The sequence below is a fragment of the Buteo buteo genome, chromosome 8, assembly GCF_964188355.1.
Source record: "Buteo buteo chromosome 8, bButBut1.hap1.1, whole genome shotgun sequence".
In the NCBI taxonomy this organism is placed as follows: Eukaryota; Metazoa; Chordata; class Aves; order Accipitriformes; family Accipitridae; genus Buteo; species Buteo buteo.
Window position 1 is genome coordinate 452,277 of NC_134178.1, and position 21,602 is coordinate 473,878.

At 40.1% G+C, this 21,602-nt stretch overlaps 1 protein-coding gene across 1 annotated transcript in view; it reads left to right on the forward strand.

The window, feature by feature from the left end:
- Nucleotides 1-1,567: 1,567 nt before the first annotated feature.
- Nucleotides 1,568-21,602, forward strand: part of CDKL5 (cyclin dependent kinase like 5) — a 139,051-nt gene continuing 119,016 nt past the window's right edge. The window contains exons 1-2 of the mRNA XM_075033392.1: nt 1,568-1,673; nt 2,729-2,968. The gene's annotated coding sequence lies outside the window, so the exon portion shown is untranslated. The remainder of the gene's footprint in view (nt 1,674-2,728; nt 2,969-21,602) is intronic.

A 21,602-nucleotide genomic window follows, 5' to 3' on the forward strand; every position in this document is an offset into this window, starting at 1 on the left:
ACTCTTTGACTCCACAGGCAAGCACCACGGCCTGAAAGAAGATCTGCAGAGTGCAACAGTTGGTGCTGAGGGCCTGATCTCCAAGCTATACACGTTTCAGGGATTCCCGCTCTGTGACTAGTTCGGTTTGAGTCCCATGGAGTGCGCATTTGTGGCTGGAATCCAAAGGGGATCTATGTCATGCACTCCAACACCACTCCACACACACAGTGAATCAAAGCACTGTAAGCGGAGATGATGACAACATTTACTTCAAAAGTGCATCCCTGATCCCAAATAAAACACTTAAGTGCCCCAAGGCTCACGAAGCTGTCTGTGTGGAACGACAAATGAAAACGAGGAGTCTGATTTTTATGCACTGCAACGCCTCAAGTTGTTACATCTCTGTGCAGATTTTTTTAAGATCCATATCCTTACAAAAGAAATGTATTTTTGGTTGCGTTAGATTAGCAATGCTCAACCATCGCCGAGTCCCACGGCACGTTACGTCCAGTGGGCTTCATAACGTTTTTCTAATTTAAATAACCGTTGAAGCATACCAAGAAAATGGGAGCTGAGTTCAAGCACCCGTAACTTGCAGAACTGCATTTTGCCACGATGCAGCTGACACTCGACGTTTGCCTGAAAGCGGCTGCTGAAAGTGGCTTTAGGTTTTTACCGTGTTTTTTTATTTGGGTGAGCAAAGCCGGAAAGCGCGAGCCTCACAGAACCTGCAAGCCGAGACGACGTCGGTTTTGCGAAGGCTGGAGAAACGCTTGCGCGCTGGAGACATTTTCACCGTTTCAGGAGCGGGTCTGAGAGAAAAAAAACCACAAAAATGGAGATTTCGGGTTTAACGCGGCCGCCGCCCCTCGCCCCGTCCAGCCAGCGGAGGCCGAGCAGCCCCCAGGGCCCTCCCCGCCCCGCGCACGGGTGACTAACGGCGCGGCCTGCCGCGGGCGCGCAACGCCTCCCCTCACCAAAACAATGGAGGCCGAGAAGCCCACCCGCGAGGCGACATCCCCCCGGAGGAGAAGCCGCCTGCCCCTCTCCCTGTGCACGGCTGGGGGGCCGCGGCCCTGGCGGCCCTGCCCCGCCGCCGGAGGCCGACTCCCGCACCTCCACCTGCCCGCACTGCCAGCAGCGGCGGCGGCGTCACCCGTGACTGCTGCCGCCTCTCCTGCGGCCGCGGCTCCCCTCGCCCGGCGACCGCACGCCGCCGCCTCTCCGCCGCCGCGACCCCCAGGGCCCCGGCCCCGCCGCCCGCAGCCCCGCGCCCGTTGCTCGGCAGCTGCGAGTCAACCCAACCTGCCGCCGGGGCGGGCGGTGCCAACGGCGGACGGGGGGTGGGGGGGAGGATCACGGCTAGCTCCTATTGGCCGAGGAGGGCGCGGGCGCGGGCGGCGGCCGGCTGGCTCCTCTGCTACTGGTGGGTTAAGGTGTCAGAGCGGGCTTGAGGGCGGGGCCGGGCGGCTAGCGGTGTCGGTTGAGCGCGGCGCTAGGGAGGGACCGCGGCGGGCGGGGCAGCGGAGCGAGGGGGCGGCGGCGGCGGCGGCGGCGGCGGGCGGGCGGGCGAGCGAGCGAGCGAGCGAGCGCGCGCGCGCCGCCGGCTGTGAGGAGAGCGGCGGCGGGCAGGCGGGCGAGCGCGCGCCGCCGGCTGTGAGGAGAGCGGCGGCGGCGGCGGCGGAGCGGAGGTAGGGGAGCTGCGCGGGGCCGGGAGGTCGCCCCTTGCCCTCCGCCGCCCTCATCCGTCACCTCCCGCCTGCCGGGCTCTTACTGCTGCTGCTGCGGCGGGGCAGCCCCGCGCCTCATCCTCTTCCCTCGGCTCCGTTTCCCGCCCCCGCGACCCCCGCCCCCGCCCCCCCCCCCCCCCATCCTCCCGCCGGGGGCCGTTTCCTGGCGCAGCCGCCGCGGGGCCGGTGGCCGCCTCCGCCGGCGGGCAGCGCCGCGCCCCGCCCCGCTCCGCTCCGCTCCGCAGCCCAGGTGCGCCTGGGGCCGCGGGGGCGAGGCTGCGGTGGCGGGCGGGGTCCGGCGGCGGCGCGGTGTCCGCCGGCCGCCCCCCGCGGGAGGGGGCAGCGCCCGCGGGCGCGGCCCCGCCCGGGCCCCGCCGGTGGTGGTCGCGGGGGGGGGGGGTGTGCCTCGGGAGCGGGGGGCGCCGGCTGCCGGGCTCCGCCGGGGCCCTTTGCCCGGTGCTAGCGCTGCCCGCCGCCTCCCCGGTATGCCTCCCGCTCGGTTGGAAGGGCTCATGGCTGTTTCTGAAAAGATACTCCTTAGATGGCTATGGTTTGGGGGAGGGAGTGTTCCTCTGGGTTTTTGTGTGGTGGTTGGGTTTTGCCTTTTTTTTTTTTTTTTTTTTCTCTCTTAAATCAGTCGCACTGTTGCTGGGCTCGTGCATTTTCTCTGCCGGTTGTGAGAAATAACACGAGTAGTTCTCAGGCAGGTGGGTGGTGATGGAGAGCGTCAGAGGGGACGACACCCAGGAGAGAGAAGGCTGTTCCTGGGTTTGAGCCGCTAGGAAGGAAAGGGATGCTGGGATTCCCATTGCTGGGCTACTCCTTGGGTCTGCTCTCAGGTTTTGTCTTTTGTATGGGTCGGTGGGCAGGGAGAACTCGGTTGCTGTCCTTGGACTTGGGCGTGTGGAAGGGAGAAGGGTTTTTTCGAGCAGGGTTCTGTGTGTTTGCAGCAATGCCTCTTCCTGGGCTAGAGGAGCGAGGAGCTCTGAGCTCTGTTTCTATTCCATTCCCCTCAGCGTACGTGAGGGCTCTGCGCGCTGTTGCTGTTGCTGAACTACTCCAGCCTGGCTGTCGGAGATCCTCCTCCTGCCTGCACCGTGCCCTGCCTCCCACTGCTGCTGCAGGTAGCTGTCTGAAACGGCAACAGCGGGAAACTGCCCCCCTGGAATTGGCAATGAGCACGCAGATTCCTCCGTGCTGTGCCTTGGGCGAGGGAAGCTATTACCTGACTTCTACTCGGTAGTCTTGTCGAGACGGTAATACATTAGTCACAGTCCTATCTGGAAGAGTTCTGATTTATCGCAAATACATGTTTGTTTAGCAGAGCTTTGGAACGCCTCGAATAGGCTGGGAGGGAATGTAACACGGAGGAGGGCTAGGAAGAGCCACTGGCACGCTTATAGAGGCAGATAGTGAGCGGCCTTCAGGTTCTGCAGTGTTGCTGGAGAGAAGTTCTAATTGCCCTGTTAGTTTCTTTTGTTGTCCTCAGCCTCTCTGCTGTTTCTCGGTGAGATGTTGAGCACTGCCAGCTTCCAGTAAAATGAGTGATCGAGTTGTATATTGCCAATTGATAATCGTTTCTTGGCTAGTACATTCTATAATTCCTCCTTGATTTTACTATCTATGAGGACGCTTAACTATTTTTTTCCCAGATCTCAGTGTAAGGATGTCAAATCTAACATTTCAAATAGTCTGTTGGGTTTGCATGAAACAACATGATCCTTAAGATTTTTCTTAAAGTCTTTGTGTCTGTGTGTGTGCTGACTTAACAGTGAAGAGATCTGCAGTTGCGGGGGGGAGGGAAGCAAGCTTTTTATAAAATATACCTGCCTGTAGTAGAAACACAAAGCACCATTTTAATAGCTGGATTGAATAATAGAAGTATTGGCTTCTTCTGTTGTGCAGACTTAAATACTACCTCTAGTTGTGTGGGTGTTTAAGATTTCTCTCATTTTGCTCATTTGGCAATAGGAAGGAAAATCTCCCCCTTTGTACTTCTGGCAAGATATTCTGCAAGGAGAGAGCTCTCTGCCTAAAGAAGCCTCCACATTGAATAACTCTCAAGAGTATGGCCTTGTTTGTCAGTATTTAACTAAAACTGTAGTATTTAGGGATTTAAATCAAAGTTGTATCAAGATCTTTGTCACCGTATTTTAGCCCCTTAGATTTTTCTAGCATGTGGAAAGACTGGATTATATATTACAGTGGTGAAAGACCATAGTTCATAGGAAAGGGGAGACATCTAAAGCTGTAGCAATCAAGTGCTATACCATATTTTGGAACTAGATCTTTTGAATTAATTTCAGCCAGTGCTTAGACTTGCAGTTGAAAGCAGTTATCATCATTCAAAAATACACATGTAAAAAATACTTGCGTTATGCCTGATTTTTAACTTTAATTAAATGTTGACAATTTTAATGAATCTGATATATAACCCATTGTTGTTTTATGTTAAAGTTGGTTTTTTTTTAATGCCTTAGGTCTGAACTTTATGGAAGCTGAAACTAGAAATTTGTTTTGATTCCTTTTGTCTGACATTAAAATGAGAGTTGTAACATACCTGTTAGTGTGGTAGCTGATCTGCTCTGGCTTAGTTTTCAAAACTTGAAGTGTTGAAATAAAGAAACTGCAGATCCATTTTAATGTTCTCATAGATCCTTTCAGTTTAGTTTAATAAAGTTGAGGAAAAAATATACTTTGAGATTCAAATACTGAAATGTTTACTGTAGCTCTGTATTTCTAACAAACCCCTTGAGAATATCAATTTCATAAGCTTTTTTTACTAGTGAAATAGCTATAGGAAAATGTAAAAAATTGTACAGTCAGTATAGAGGGAACTTATTTTTATAAAGAGGTTTGGGCTAGTCTGTTGGAAACTATTATGGGAGCACTGGTATAGTTAACACCATGTTCCAGTATTTAAAAGGGTGGCTACAAAGAAGATGGAGACTCCCTTTTTACAAGGAGTTGTAAGGAAAAGATGAGGGGTAATGGGTACAAGTTACTCTTGGGGAGATTCAAGTTGCACACAAGAGGAAAATTTTTCACAATGAGACCAATCAGCCATTGGAATAATCTCCCTAGGGAAGTGGTGGATTCCCCAACATTGGACACTTATAAGATTCAGCTGGACAGAGTGCTGGGCCATCTTGTCTAGACCATGCTTTTGCCAAGAAAGGTTGGACCAGATGATCCTTGAGGTCCCTTCCAACCTGGTATTCTATGACTCTATGTACTATAGTGCCAGCTTGGTTTGACACTAGCAGTGGCTATTTCTGTTGTTGTATGGAGCAGGACTGTGTGAGTGGGAGGAGAGCTAAGACTGCAAGTGCAAGGTAGAATAAGAGAATAATTTCTGTATGCAGAAAACACCCTCTCTCTCTATATATAATGAAAAACCAGTTCAGTGCTGTTATAAAAATAGCTATTTATAATACTGACTATATATGGATGCTCTTGAAAACTGTTCACATATAAGCATTAGCTTTCTCTCTCGAGCACACAACAGTCAGCAGTAGAAATCTGGAAAGAAAAAAGTAACCAGCAGTTTTCCTAGGTATTATTTAAGCTCTGGACAAGATATGAATTCTTATTTATGAGTATTTTTTTGAGCTTACATGCTTACTCTCAGTAGAGCATGAACATGGGTCATGAAACAGTAATGAGAGGGAGCTACCCTGAAAACGTGTGACATGGAGGATAAATGAAGTCATTGTGAACTGTGTGCTCATCATGTGAAAGGAACAAGAATGGCTTGCATCTGTCACAACTGCTATTGGAGAATTTTAAAGAATTTTAGCACTACTTATGAGCTAAACATAGCAACTCTAGATTTTTATCTTGATTTTTACATTAGAATGTCAAAGCATGAGAGTGATCAGTGACTTGCTATCACTAAAGAATGTATGTAATACAATGAGTAATAGAGTTTATTTCCTGGTTCCAAATTTTGTATTCTGATTATAATACTTTAGTATCTAGGTGGAGGTATGTTTGTGAATGGTAATACCAGCTTTCCGCATCAGAAGCAGTAAGAATTAATTTCATAATATAAAAGAAATTGAGCATTACAACAATACATAAGTAAACTGAGGAAATCGCTGTTAGATCAGCCCTCTTGCTGAGTCTGTGCAGTTTCATAATATTAAATATGGATGAAGGAAGGATGCTAAACATCTGAATGTTCACAACACTAATGTATTCAGCTTTTAAAAATAAGGGGTTTTATTTAGAATGTGATAATATATTTCTTTGTCACTGTGTTAAATAAGAGATTTTAGCATAGCAGAAATAATTGTGTTAAATGTCTTGATGAAATGACAATGAAAGAACAAAATAAATTTAAAAGGTTCTACATGTCTTAAACTCTGTTGCTATAGAAATATTGCATATATTTTTTTCCTCCCTTCTCTGAGGCAACCAGAAGAATTTCATAAGAATAGGCTAACCTTCAGAGAACTTCCATGCCTGTTTCCTTTAGGCAAAATAACTTTCAAAAATGAATGTATGGGCTCTCAAGTTAGAGTTGTGTTCTGCTTCTCTGATCATATGAAGGTTGATACCTAAGTGTGGTTATGTTTAATAGCTGTGGAATCAAAATAATATATTTCTGTGTCTTGAAGTGAGGAAAGTATGTATGGAATAAATAGATAGTTATAGTTAATATATGATAACTTTCTATGATACCTGTGATACTGAAGTGTTTAGGTCTCCAGAAGCTTTTAATTCTAGCTTTAGTGTAATTAGATTTATTTTTCTAACATTATTTCAGAAGAGATGTGTGTTCCAGTTTGACTTCAAACTTGTATTCCTAATCTAAACTGGTTGAACCTGCTGGTGTTAGAATTGCCCATTAATGTCTTGAAAATTAATCCTTTAGTTGATTTTAACAATAGGATAAAATAATTTAACACTGACACTTATTTTGGGAAAAGAAGATAATCTTGCTGTGGGTGGCATTCATGAGAAATGCTTGCCTGGCAATATTAAAAAAAAAAAAAAAAGGGGTGGGGGGGGGGGGAGGAAGCCCCGAAACCAAACCCCAAATTTCTACTCTGAAAAAAAATGTGAATCAATTCTTAACTGAATCCTCATTATGCCAGCCACATAGAGCTCCATTATTTTGGTGAATTGTATCATTGTCTCTATTAACCTTTTCCTACAGATGACTGTAGAAGTACAGGTGTTAATCGTAACACACTGCTTCATTCAACTGAGAGAAAGTGAGGATGTGGCTGCAAGGTTTGGTAGAATCAAATATTTATTCAACTATTAAGTGTAAAAAAAAAATAATTCTTGGAGCTTGAATATGAAAACAAAACTTTTTTCCCCCCTTCCTACTTGTCTTCATAATTAGGTGTCAGCATTTAAAAGTCATCATGTACTGTAGGAACCGTACATTTCTTAGTGAATTCAGAGAAATGGTTAACACTTACAATTATTTATTTGTAGGGGAGAATTCTTATTTAGCTTAATTCCTTAGAACTATATTTTGGTTGATCTCATCATCTAACAACTAATTGTGAAACCCTTTTGTTTGTGGGGAAACCCTTATTTTTCAAACTCAGAAGTTGTGATCTTGAAATGGATTTTTTTAAGTTCCTACTGAATTTATAATTATCTGGGGTAACTATCTGGCATAGAATCACTCAGAGTTTTTCAGTAAGTTTGATTTACTTTGAGTGAGTTTAGTGCTTATGCAGTGAGCAACTAGTCAGCTGTAAAGTCCCACTTACATGTGAAGTAAGTGAATAGCTACTTGAATGTACATCATCAGTTCAGTGCTTTACAGTCTCATCCCTTTCTGATCTTGAGAAGGTAGGTCTTTCTCTTTGGCCTGTATGTGATAGACCAGGTGACATTTTAACTTGTTAGAAGAATCTGATTTGATGGCCACAAAATAACTGCCAGCTGGTAACTTTTTTTAAGCTTTGTACCAGCAAGTGGGACTTTGTACTCACATATTTAAAGCATATAACTTTTGAGTTAAACTTGAGAGCACAGTAAATTTGTGTTTATAAGCTTCCTACTTGTTGCTACATTTCCTAATCTTAAGAAGGTCATTTTTATTTTTCACGTAATTCACATCTCAAACTCCCTGTGTTTGCCTACACATGCATTGGCATTATGCTAGTGTGGTAGAGCAGAAGGTCCAGTGTTCCCTGGATGTTGCAGACTTGTGATGCTAGATGTTGTGCACTGCTTTTTCTCTCCTCTCCCTTTTCATCTGGACAACATTTCCAGATGATGGCAAAGAGGAAGCTGTTCTGATGGAGTCCTGTAGTAGATAAGCTTCAAAAGCTTGTTGGAAGGATTTGGATATTACTGACTGCTAGCTCTTACAACAAATTTCAGTATGCTGGGTAAGAGTATCTTGCATGCTGCAGCATAGCATGTTAATTGCAGGTTCATCAGAGCAGTTTGCCGTCAATAAATGTAATGTAGTTTGTTTGCTCTCTGTCTTCCATAATGGTGGGGTTTTTCATAAATTGCATTTTTGGCTGGTACCTGAAATAGTAGTATCGAAACTGAGGTGCATGGAAGGTGGGGATATGTCATAGTCAGCTTTTCGTAAAGCTCTTCTTGTCAGAGCTATTAGACTTGTTCTAAATTCCTGTTAACCTGCTGTGTTCAGTAAAAACTTTACAGTAGCTGAAAACAAATTGCAGGAAAAGTTTCCTCTTCTGTTTTTTATTTTGAACACTTGGCAGCATTTTGTTTATTCCCTGGAGTCACTTAAGCCTGTTCTACAAATACTTGTGCACATGTATTAAGTTAAACATATGTTTAACTTCAGTTGTATTGCTTATGGAGGAGTGTATGCAGGATGGGGGCCCATCTGACTTTAGTTTTTATGTGACCCCCTTCAGAGGTGAAGAAATGTTAAAACTGTCAAAACATACAGCACCTCATATAGTATATGAAACTGTTTTTAATCTCACATCTTAACTGATATTTCAAATCCATGTTGTTCAAAGTAGTTGGTAGATACCCTGGCAGCTCTTAAGTGTTTTCTGTGTTGTTAGAATATACTTTGGGGATGAAAAATGGGGGATGGGCATAGGTTTATGATAACTTAGAACAAGTTTGCTTTTTATGTTATGTACCATTTGAGATCAAAAAAAAAAAGTTTAATTTGCTTATGGGTTACTTATGTATAGAACTACTCATCCAAAAGTTAAAGCTGTTTATTAGTCAAAGAGTAGTAGGCAGTTGTCATAGCAGTGACAATAAGTTTTAATAATCTTCAGTTGTGAACCTTCGAACATCTGCTTTTTAAAATTATATCCTTTTTTATTGCAAGATGCGTGTTCACTGAAGTGAGGCTGAATCTATTAATAAATATAGAATACACCCCCCCCCCCCCCCCCCCGCTCCCCCAACTTTCTGCTGCTGTTTTTAATAGGACTGCTTAGGGTAGTTTGAAGTGATAATTGACATCAGGGGTGGAAGAGGGAACTCAGGAGGTTGTCTAGTTATCCCTTTTGCTCAAAAGCAGTATTTTCCTAAAAACATATTTATTCCTAAAATGTCACTAGGAAGAAGTTGTGTAAAATTAAATTACTCTTCTCTTCCCAGGGCACCTCTTTTTTTCTCTTTGCTGTGTTCAACTCATTTTCATGACACTGCTGCATTATCTTCTTGCACTTGAAAAGCGAATTCCAGCTAAAAAGGAAGCAAAGGTCTTTGGTGCAAGATCTTTTTCCCTTGCTCTGATCTCTCCCCTTTTTTTGTTTCTGCTCTTAATCTGCCACATCCACAATGCTGCCATCTGGTTGTTTGCTTAACTTCTGTGAAAATGCTTCCAGTCTTCCTTGCTTTGCTTGTCAGACAAGGATGGAGTTGCAGTATCCCCGAATCCGCTACTCCAGACACGCACACGTAGTATGCTGTTATCTACCTACATCTATAAGCTTTAAAAAAAACCCAAAAGAAACCTCCCAAATCCCTCACCTTAACTAATCCGTGTATGAAAACACCTACAATCAGTCTATGCTCGCTTCAGAAGTTTCGTGCTTTAAAAACTTGATTCTACCTTATGGACCTCTTCACACTTTCCTGGTCCATCTGTTCATCTAGCACAGCTTCTTCTCTATCCCTTCACACAATCTAGGCTGTTGAAATGCAAGACGCCTTTGCAGATCCTTTAATTGGTAGTAGTCTTTATTTTTACTTCTTTACGCCTTTTTGTATTTCTTAAAAAAAACAAAAACAAACAAACAAATGAAAACAAACCAACCAAAAAAACCCCAAACGAACCCCCCCCCAAACAACTAACCAACCCCCTGAAACTTCACCCCAAAATCTTGAGTTTCTTCTTTTTTTGTTGGCATTATTATTACGAAGGATGTTTTAAATTATGTGCCATTATAATGTTTTTATGCAACCATTCTTCTTCTACTTAACTGTGAAATCTTGTTTGGGTACAGCTTGTGTTTAAAGATAGTTATTTATGGAGCGCTGTAGCTGTACATCATGATGTACAGTCAGTAATGTGTTGATCCGGTAAGTCTATAGACTAAAGCTACTACTTTATGCAGTATAGCCTATTATGAAACAGAAAACCTTGAAGTGGGGCGTGGCTAGTGCTGATGAAATGCTTTGGGGAACAGGTGGGACTTTGAAGTTTTATTTTAGTTTGAGGGAAGGTTGCTTATGCAATTGTTCCATCTGTCCATCCATCTGTCCATTCGCCTGTCCTCCCACCCTGCCAGTAACTTCTGAACCACTTGCTCAATTCCTAGTCAACTTTGGCAGAGGGACAGTGTTCTCCCGCTCTGCTGCAAACACACAGGTCTTAGGGAAACAGGCAGATGGTTGGAGAAGAGGCTGTGCAAGGAACGGGGGGAGCTCTATTCTGTGTCTCTGTGGTCAGCCTGTAGTAATACCTATCATGGCGTTTGCTGCCTTTTGCCAAGCTAGTGTGCAAAGTAAAGACAGTACGGAAAGTGAGAGACGTGAAGCTGATGTGATAGGTGATTGCATTGTGCCTAATAGGGGGATATCACAGGGGCAATAATTTGGGGATGTTATTCTAGGAGTGAAGTAAGGGTACTCTCATGGGTGGACATGGGACCCAGAGTTATTGTGGGAGACCTGTTCGACAGTGCCTAGTATAGGTTATGCAGAAGTGTAACTTATGTTTTTAAAGAATGTCCTATCTTTAAAGGAACTGGGGAGAGAGCTGCTCAGTTTAAAGCTATCATAAAGAGCAAGGAAAAAGGAGCAAATTGTAGGTGGAATAGAAAACATGTCATCTGATGTACGTGGGTAAGAGGTTGTACATATCCCACAAAGTCAGCGACAGAAATATGAACTTGATGCAGGAAGAGTGGCAGCCAACCAGGAGGAACATTGAACTTCATATATAGAAGAGAGGGGAATTTGAGAGAAAAGAGGTGCTGTAGCACAGCAAAATGAATTGAAATCACTGAAATATTTCTCAAAAAACTTGGAGGGCTGAAATGTTTTGTTCAGTTTAGGATTTTAAGAATTCTGCAACTTCAACACAAGAAATGGGTTGCTTGACTTTCTTTAAAAGCTGTGCTACCGCTAGAGATAAAACCAGATTTCAGTATGAAGGTGACAGTGTGGGATGCCCATGGTCATAGTAACAAAACAGTATTTTCAAAAGGTGAACCTTGACTTTGCTTTTCCTAACCAAATAGCTATTCCTGTCATTTGGAGATCATTAAATCTGTTTTAGTGAATTCTATACATATTGATATTTTAGTTGCCTAAAGCTCTGTGAGTGAACAGCCTATTTGAAAAAAGTCATAGTCTTTCTTCTGTTAACCTAGCTGTTTTTCAGTTGTTATTGCTGACTCAAATTGTGATGTAAGTCACAGAAAACCATGTGTATTTTTAATTAATGTGTTGAAACTTAAGATTGTTTTAACTATAAGTTTGGATACTGGGAGATGGTTTTTTGGTTTGGGTTGTTTTTCTTTTTTTCTTGTGGGATATATGAAATTTGTTTATACAAGTCACCATAAAATACAGTGACTAAAATTGTGTTGCAAATAATATGTATGGATGAGGGGAGATAGGAAGGTATTTGTATTAAGGCCAAAGTCTGCTTGCCTTTGATCATACAAAGTACTGAACAGCCCTGTGAGGCTAGGAGGCCTATCCTGTATTTTTCCACACCAGTAAAATGGGTGACCTTTTCTTTGACTGTTCCAGTTATATTCACTTAAAATAACATTTGAGCTATTGTTGGCTATTTCACTGAAAATGGAGTGGGAGATCAAGCTTGTTAGCTTGCTCTTCTTCAAAGAAATTAACAAAAAGGAAGTATGCTGTCCTTTTAAATAATAAAGCTTCAATGCTAGTGAGAAAAGATTGTTCAGTTATAGAAAATATGAATAAACAGTTTTAATCCAGTAAATTTACTTTCTCACTCTAAAATCAATGTTTGGTTTTTTAAAATACTAGTTCTTACACTTTTTTAATATCTCAGATTTTTAAAGAATTTGACAATGGTTGTAACTTTCATTTTGTGACTATCAAACCATTTCCTATTTTTTTCTTACATGGCTTAGGGCTTAATATAACTTCTTGCTCGCTTCCTGATTTTGATCATTAGTTTTATTTTTGGTCTCTTTTTACCTTGTGAAGTACAGCAATAGTTAAAACAGAAAGGTCCCCACCAAAATGTGCAAGCTGCCAAGCCTCATGTACCTTTACCATCCAACAGATGTACATACACCCAAATTTGGGGGTATGTGACTTGTAGTATAAAATGTACAAGGGTGATGGTGTAGGGTATGTAATGCATGAAAATAAGAGTGTGTTTTTATATTGTCAAACCTTGAGGGTGGGGTCTGTATGATGGGACCCCCATCCTAATTTGTGCTGATGGAAGCTGCTGTACAGGTAAATGACCACTTCCAGTTTCTTCTGCCCGTTGTGAATGTAACTAATACTTAAAAAGGAAAATATGGTATCTTTCCTCAGAGCTGGTTTTACATACAATGCTGAGAACTAAACAGTGGAAGCTGGGTTGCGGTAGTGGAATGGAAGCAGGGATGAAAAAGAGACTGTTTTGTTGAGCATATTTACATATTTTTCATCTGCTGTGGAGCCCTGATATTGGGAGACCTGTGCACTGGGTCTCATGGAAGACTGTGTGCCTTATGCTGGGCCGGCTGTGTGGTGAGAAGGTCTGGTGCAAGGCTGTGGTGAGAGGTTGTCCCTGTGGATGGGGCTCCCACTAGCCTTGAGCCTTCCTGCTTGAGGTTAAACACTGCCTGGGCAAGCTGTGCTGCCCAAGTATGGTATTATTCAGTGGCTACTAGTCCTTGTGCTGCGTTGCTAGTGTTTGAGAGGATATGTTGTGCTAAAGGTTTAATCTGGGGAGCTGTGGATTCAATTTAATGTTCAAAGTGTGGGATTTGGCAGCTCTGTATGTAGCATGTATATTTGTGCAATGTTAATTTATGGGCTTTTTTCATCTCTTCATGGTTCATTCATATCTCTCGGGATGAAAATCCACTCCACCTGTGAAGCTGAAATAATTGGATTTTTTTTCAGATGAGTGATAGATGGAGATTAAAATGGACCTGTAGAATCAATTACATTTGTGAGATGGATGGTAAATTTTCCCTAACTTCCTTTTCCTTGTCTGATAAACTTTACCATGTTATTGAGGTACCGCGGGACAGATTAAAAGAAACTGTAGGCTTTCATGTTCATTACATATGGCATACTGTGGTGGTGAAGTTCCTCTGCCGAAAACCAGAAATAAATTTGAACGTGATGTGAATTGCTTAATGTCTGCCAATGCCTGGTAGTTATATAGAACAGATTTTCATCATGATACCACAGCAGCAGTGGCGTTATAATATGCTTTAACTTGGAGTTTAAATCTAGAAGCAAAATACCAAAACCCGAGATTGTTTTTAACATGCAGTAACACTTGCATGAAAATACTCTTGTCTAGTTGCATTTTGCAAGCAAAAGCACAAGTATATTACTGTAGTATAGTATGTGCTCATGTTTAGGTTCTGTAGGGCTAGGGGTAGAACAGCAAATGATGCTGGGCACCTAAGTATTTGTAGACTAGAGAATTTCCTGTGATACTTGCCTTAAGATTGACTCTAAGAGCACAAAAATGTACAAAATATACTGTTAATGCTCTAAAGTTTTATTATAAATCAAACTGTTAAATTATTTGTTAAAAAATCAGATTTTAAATTGCAAAAGCCTTATTTCATACTGTACTTAATGGAGCTTGGCTAAAAAGTAGCTCTTAGGGATGTTTTGCTGCTGTTTCTAGTATTACTGCATGCCACTGATTCTCATATGGACCACTTCTGTAGTCATTTATGGTCCTTTACGTGGGACTGCCAATGGTGATGTATTAGTTTTGGGAAAATACCAGATTTTTTTTTTTTTTTTTTTAATATAAGGAATACACCTTTTGTGCCTTTGGTATGGAATATTTAAGAAACAGAGAAAATGATACCATGCTAACAGCTAATTTTCTCCTGATTGTTTTTTTAGAAAACTAAAAGCACTTGTACAAAGGCCACAGATTATACTGAAATTTTTGTCCTTTAAATGTGCCTCCAAAATACACGAACTGAAGAGGAATTATCCAAAAGGTATATGGAATACTGGAATGTGAAGGGAAGTGTATTTAAATCATTTTCAAGAAAGTCGTCTTCTGGAATATGTGTATACTACATTTTTTTTTTTCTACTAACTTCCTCAGTTTGATAAGTCCTTTCTCTGATTAAATGAAGACAAGTAGACATTCTCTTTTGACCACTGTTCCTTAACAATACAGAGTAAACTAATGTATGTTGTGCTTTTCAGTTTTATAGTTGTTATAACTCATTAAGATGCTTTCTAATAATTCCACCTGAGGAAAATAATACTGCCATTTAATTAATAGCAAAACCAAATCATTGGAGGAGGAGAAACATAGCTTGAACTAATCTAAAAAAGGATGAAAGCAAGTGTTGAGCAATTGCACTGCAGTACCTAAGAGAAATGTAATTCTGTTGAAGGAGAAACATACAAAATAAGTTTCCAAACTGATTTTGAGTTAAGATGTCAGTAGTGGGGTGACAGAATACTGTGCATGTGCCACTGTTAGCTATATATGGTACAGTTGTGATTGGAGTGCTAAAAAAAGTGGAATATAAGTCAGGGTAGCAACTGGACTAAAGTCCAGGTGAGTAAGAGTTCTTGTCTGCAGCCATTGACTAATGCTTATTTTGGTTCATTACTGTGCTTCTGAAATACTGTGAACATGTCATACCTGAATTAAAATCTAAACACTATTAAACATACACCCTTATGACCCTTCCCTTTCAGAACAGAAAGATTAGGTGAAAATAGGAATTGGTCCTTGGGTAGCATGAAACAGATTAGTTGAATTATCAGATAATTAAGAACTATTTACCTGCATTTGTTACATGTTAAAAGCTGTATTGCTTCTATCAGCACTGTTGGGAGTCAGTTTTTGCAAACAAGTAGTCTGAGCTTTTTGTTTAAAATTCTACCAAAATTATGGGACATCAAGTAAGCATAGTATATGTGTTTTGAAATTGCTCTCATGTCTTCAAGGAGTTTAGGTAGTAAAGCATTGTGTGCCATGGTATAAATGATATAAGCAATTGTTCAAAGATATTAAGTGGGGTAAATAAAATACATTACATTTGGAAAGAGTGGGAAAATAGACATGGTTTTAAAAAATCTGTGCTGTATAAGGAGTTGTGCTGAGCATGACCTGAAGCAATACTTTGAGTTCCATGAATGGGCCTATGTAATTGCCTTGTTTTGCATGTCTTATTTTAAGAGGTCTGCAAAACAAGTTGGAGAACGCAAATTTTGCTCCAATTTGTCTAAACTAGATATCTATAGCATGCTTATGCCTTTTGGTAGAAACTGTGAACGTTCTGGGCTGTACCTGAATTTGCTGTGTGGTTTTCATCTTTGTTGCTTGGCTGTATTCAGGGTGGGGGCTTTGTTCTTTCACGCACCACTATTCACATGCTGGTGTTTATACAATTTTAAGGTAGAAGAGTGGTCAGTGTTTTCTTTGACACTTATTTGCAATGATTCTTTCAGTTAAAGAGTATAATCATCAAGTAGCCTCTTTGCAAAATAATAAACCTTCTTCCCCCTCCCCCATTATATGGTAATACTATAAGTGATCCCTGTATTGTATTACTTGCAGTTGAGACACAACTTAATTGAATCAGAACTGGAGGATGTGAACAGCAAAAGTTTTCATCTATTCTACTTAAGAAACCTGAAGGTAGAGCTTAAGTGGAAATGAGTTTTCCTGGTGGAGATACCGAGAAGGCATTTTAGGTAGATTTTCCAGCTTTGTCAATGGCATGAGGTGGGGTGTTCTCAGCAGACCTCAGTGTGTCACTGCTCCTATATCTGTATATAGGAAGTTGTTGCAACTTAATTTTCTTCTTTTGAATTACAGGGATTGTAGAGTTCTTGGCTCAGCATTTGAGATTACGGAATAGGAACAAAACCAAAAAAGAATCCCTAGGTTGTAGGCTGCTTTTAAGATAGAGTACTGAAGTATGCTGAGCTCATGTATTCAGTGATAATTGTCATTTCTCCCTAGAAGATCCAGTAATATGTCCTTCACTGTTTTGTCCATTTGTATTAAAGAGATGAAAGGTTAGGATTGTGCTTCAGGGCTTTTGCTTGTGATTAGTGTTATGTTTTAAGTTGTTTTGTATTTTATTTTTTTTGTTATCTATTGCAATTTCATGGAATCCTGCAGGCTGTCACTTCTTGTTGGGAAATATTGCTCAAATTATGAATGGCTAACTGCTTAGTGATGCGTTTTAATGAAGATTACCGTTTTGTGCTGTGATTTGCTTTGAACAAATTTGCTTATTTCTAGGACCTTGCTGTGTCTTCCAGTGAACCTCTGGAAGGTATGATCTAGACCAGTGATAGAAATGGTACTTTTTTGTGTCATGGTCCTATTTTAGGATTGCTGCCATGGAGGACAGATGTTGAATAGGGTAAGTTTAGGAAGCGAATGGGGATTGTTTTATCTATTAACAATTATTTTAATGTGACAATGAAGGTGTTACTTGCCACATTTTTCTGGTTTTATTTATTATGGCTTTTTATGTGCTTTTCAGTAGCTTAACCACTGACTTCTGGAAATGATTAAGACTGTATGATGAATTACTGTTGAAGGGAATTTGTGGATGGTAGTCCTTTTCTAGAGAATAAGCAGATCTTATAGGATCTGGCTAAGTTTTTTTGGTAAGACTTCGCATTTCATATTGTAATGTGTATTTACTGAATATTAACGACGGGACTTTGAGTTCTTTTCTAACAACTGTATTTGCAGTGGGTGTTTAATAAGTAAATGTAGTGAATGTTAGAAGTTGGATCTCGTAGCTCTTCTGTACCCAAATTCTCACTGCAGAGAGAGAGATCAAGATTTATTACCTAACTTCTCCTGGCTTGCAAAAGAGAATAACAACCGCAGCACCATAATGAAATAAAGTTGGAGTCCCGAGTTCAAAAGTTTATCTGGAGGTTAGGTTACAATACCCTCATTTTCTGAAAAGATAAAGCATTTCTTTTGTCACTCTGTGTTGTTTAGTAACATAGTTGCTTAACATGGTTTGCTGTGAGAGGCAAGGTGTTAGTTTTGGTTTATTGTGAGCACCTCAAAATCTGACCTATCCTTTATATAATTAATACAAGTGGAGGATAAAAAGTCAGTTACTTAGTATGAGTTGTTCAACTGCATAATGCATTTTTGGTCATACGTTTAACAGTTTTGTTCTTCTAATTAGGACACAAAACCCCACTATGATCATGACAATATTTTTCTCTTGAAGACTGAAGGCCTGGTAGTAATTAAGTTATAATTACATAAACTTTACATTTCTAGCTTTGCAGTTCAGTTGTACTCTTGTATATGAGAAAATAAAACAAATGAAGTTAAAGAGTATTTATTCTTTATGAAATACGCAGGTAGTGTATATTGGGGTTTAAGCAATAATTAAGAAATGAGGTGAAAAATGTGGAAGTACCAAGAGAGGAAGCATTGCTTGTGAGACTGGGAGAGGAGGGGGAAGTGTTTTGCTATAGTACTGCTATAAACACTTTTTACAAATACTGTAATTCAGGAACAGCAGGCTAATTTGCTTTTTCAACAGTGGGAAATACATCTTTAGTGAGATCTGCTCTTACACTCTGTTTTATAGATGACTTAGTCTCTGTAGTTCTTGAATTTTCCAGTATGGGTTGTTCTGTTTGGTAGGCTTTTATGGTTCTGAAGTTTTTTGAGACTTCTGCAAATGTTGCAGTAAATTAGGGAGAGGAAGAAAAAAAGTCTTGGTTGGGAAAAAGTCCTGGTGAAATATCAAGCTCAACACTTCTGTGTTTATTTTAGCAACAAAATTTAAGAACTTCATGCTTAGATGCCAGTTATGTGCTGTTTCAAGTTGAAATAGAAAAAAAAATTAATCTGCACTACACAAATATTCATTTTCACTAGAGCAAAAAATACATGTGTAAACTCGATTCGATCCATTTGTTTCTCTGAAGTTTGAAGTTCTTTGTCACTTCTAAGTGAAGCCTACCTTTTTTTTTACTCTTAAATAGAACTGCATTGAGTTTTGTAATACCCAGTATAAAATTAGATTAGATGATTACATTCTTGCAAATAGTTCACTTGTGTGATACAGAAATACTATGTGTATAGTTTATGAAGGCAAGATGATCTTCTTAAGGGAAGAAGTCTTTTGTATGCTATGTGGGTTTTTAATCTTTTTGATTTTGTCTTATGTTGCTCACTTTTCTTCCCCAAGTGTGATTTTGAAGCTCTTCAGTTGTAACATTAAGAAAGTGTCTTTTGAAAATTATGGTGAACTATGCTTTATCAATTGAATTACAAAAAATAAATACTGAAACTAGTTAGCTAATTATCTTTTATTTCTGCTGCTTTTTTGACAGTTAGGTTTGGATATTTACAATACACAGTCAAATTTTTAAGAATAAAAAACTCTAGCCTTGCTATTTTTGTTTAAAGCTGTGGCTATGATAGCTTATCCATAATGGTGACAGTAATCAAATGAAATACTGAACTAGAACTGTTCCCCAAAGTCTTATTTGCTGTCAGATATCCCAGAAAACACAGAATGATGCAAGGTGTTATAATAGTAAATCATATTTTGTGCATAGGAAGTCTGTCCCAAATGAACTGGAAAAGCTGATGCTTGTTTTCTTGTTTCAGATGAGACATTAATGCACTGATCAGGTACTTTGAAAGAAGGAAACATGCAAGATTTCATTCACCTCTACAAGACTGATACGTATACGTAAAATTGTCACTACTTAATAGGCTCTGTTAGTGGGTATTAGGTGTAGCAAGTTCTGCTTTGTTAGTGATCTTCTGCGTATGGAAGTTCTGCTGTTATTCTGCTGCACTTCCCTGTGGCTAAGATCTTAATACATGGTGGTATCAATGAGATTATTGTCAGCAGCCTTTAAAATTTTAACTCTGATTTTTATCAAGGTACATTTCATAATTGGAACTCATACACATATGAACTCTTACTTTGTATTACTTGCCTGAGAATAAAAAGTCACTGTTACTGCCTGTAGGGTTTGCTTTACAGCGAAGGTCACGTGACAGCATCTTCAGTATTAGCTCTTTATCAATGTTTTTCTACAGCTGGGTCTGTATAATTCTTGTTCACTCTGCATATTTATGGGAGATACAAGATGTAGTAAAGAAAATGTGTATTGTTTAGAATCAACTCTTTTTACAAGGCAGAGGTAGTTTATTTGGGGGTGAGTATAGGACTCTGTTGTTAATGTCACATGTTTGTGTGCTAGTCAATGGGAATACATTGAAGGAGATCAGAAAATACTGAGTGGTAACTCCGTATCATTCTATGTTTTTGTATCAGTTAAACAAAGAGTTGCTTTTAAACTAGAAAGAATAAGTGTCTCTTCCTTTTCGGGAAGATTTTCGTGTATTTTGCTTACGATTTCTAAATATAAACCACTGTTTCTAAAAATAGAAATTAAAGCAATTTTATTACAACTCTTAATGAGTGTTGAGATGGATGAATCAAGGTAGTTACTTTTGTTTGGATGTTACAAATCTGCAAAAACCAAAGGGGCAAAAGAATTCTTTGAAAACATAAGCAGATAACGGATGTTTGGTTTCTGTTAGTAAACTTAAATGAGAATTTAACAGTGTTGAAATCTGTTGAATTTTGGAACAATTAGAGGAAGAAAGGCAATTATTTTTTACTTGAAATGCAATTCTACAAAAGTGTGCAATAAGTGTGCTGTTTTCCCTTCTCTCCCTGCCCTGTTCAGCTCTCTTTTTGGAGTCACAGTTCTAATTCATCAGTACAGCTGAATTGCTACACTTAAAGGCACTGAATGATAAAATGAGAATAATCGCTCCTGACTCGATGCAGTCATAAGAACACAGATAAACTGTGACTACAGCTATAACTTAAAAACTTTTGAAATTTCTAGCTTCCTGTGTTCTTTCAAACAGATACCACTTAGCACTGTTTTCAATATTCAGTGAAAGCAGTCCGAAGACATGGTAGAAGTGGAGTGCTCCAATTGTTTTGTGCTTCATGGGAGCTATTGTAGGTGAAAAATCCTATAGCCCTTTGTTAGCTTCTCTGCGATCCTAAACTTTTTTTTGTTGACATTTGGGTGTAACCAGTTTAGGTTCTTCTAACAAGCTACATGCTTTGTGGCCTTTTAATAATAAATGTGACAGTTTTAGGAAAAAAATATTTTGAACATATGGCTGAATTATTACTCAGTCTTTTTGGATTAACTGTTGTGACTCTTGGTTAGCTAAGGCAGTTTGTTTTTTGGCTTGTTCTGTTCCTGAGAGCTATATTCTTTTTATCACAAGGTAAGGCTAATAGGTTTTAAGTCCTGGAGTAACTACTGTAATCAACTGCCTCAGTCTGCTACAAACCAGTTTATAAAACTACATCCTGTAATTTGTATGTAAGAATGATAACATCAAGTTTGAGCTAAACTAGTCTTTACTTGCTAATCCATATTTGGTAAATTATCCTTGTATTAAATTACTCTTCTTGTTACAACTTATTGTCATATGGCATGAAATGATGTCCTTTTTAGCTTTTGGGCTGTGTTGTTAAATAGGTATTGTTTTGTCAAAGTGCACAAAACAAGGCTGTACTGAAATCTAGATCTGAGGAAGAGATGGTCTGATTTGAACACAGTGAGGACAACAGAATGTTTGGGTGTGTGTGTCTGTATGGCGCAGTGTCTTCGGGAGAATATTCAGAGTTGTCTTTACATGCTTGTAGCATTCTTATGCTATACTCTGTATTCCCTTCTGGCTGTTGTCAGAAACCAGATGCTGGATTTGGTAGACCTGTGGTCAAACAAGTGTAACTATTTTAATGTTCTTGAAAGATTGGATCTTAGTAAAGATCCATTTTTTTAGGCAGATGACAATACTTCATATACACTCATACTATGTTATCAGTTCCACAAATCTTTGAAATGCCTATGGTCTGCAGATCTTACTAGTGTTAATGATCTACTTTTTGGTTTAAAAAAATAAACTCTAGGAGCATCTAAAGATATCTAGCCTCCACCCCTTCTTTTAAAGGCACAGATCCTATGCTTATGAAAAATGCATAACACTTTTTTGGAAGATGCTGCCTGTATTCTCTGTATTCTTTCTTGATTGGAGGCGATGGGGAAGGATTTTTAAAAGAAAAATTTGGTAACCTATACATGTTGATTGGATTTTGGGTCCCTAGTCTGATTCTGTATTCAGCAGGTACTTTTTTAGTATTATAGATAGGATTTTTGCTTTCTTCAATTAAATCTGAATTGGTAGCTGTGAGGAAACCTTTTGCC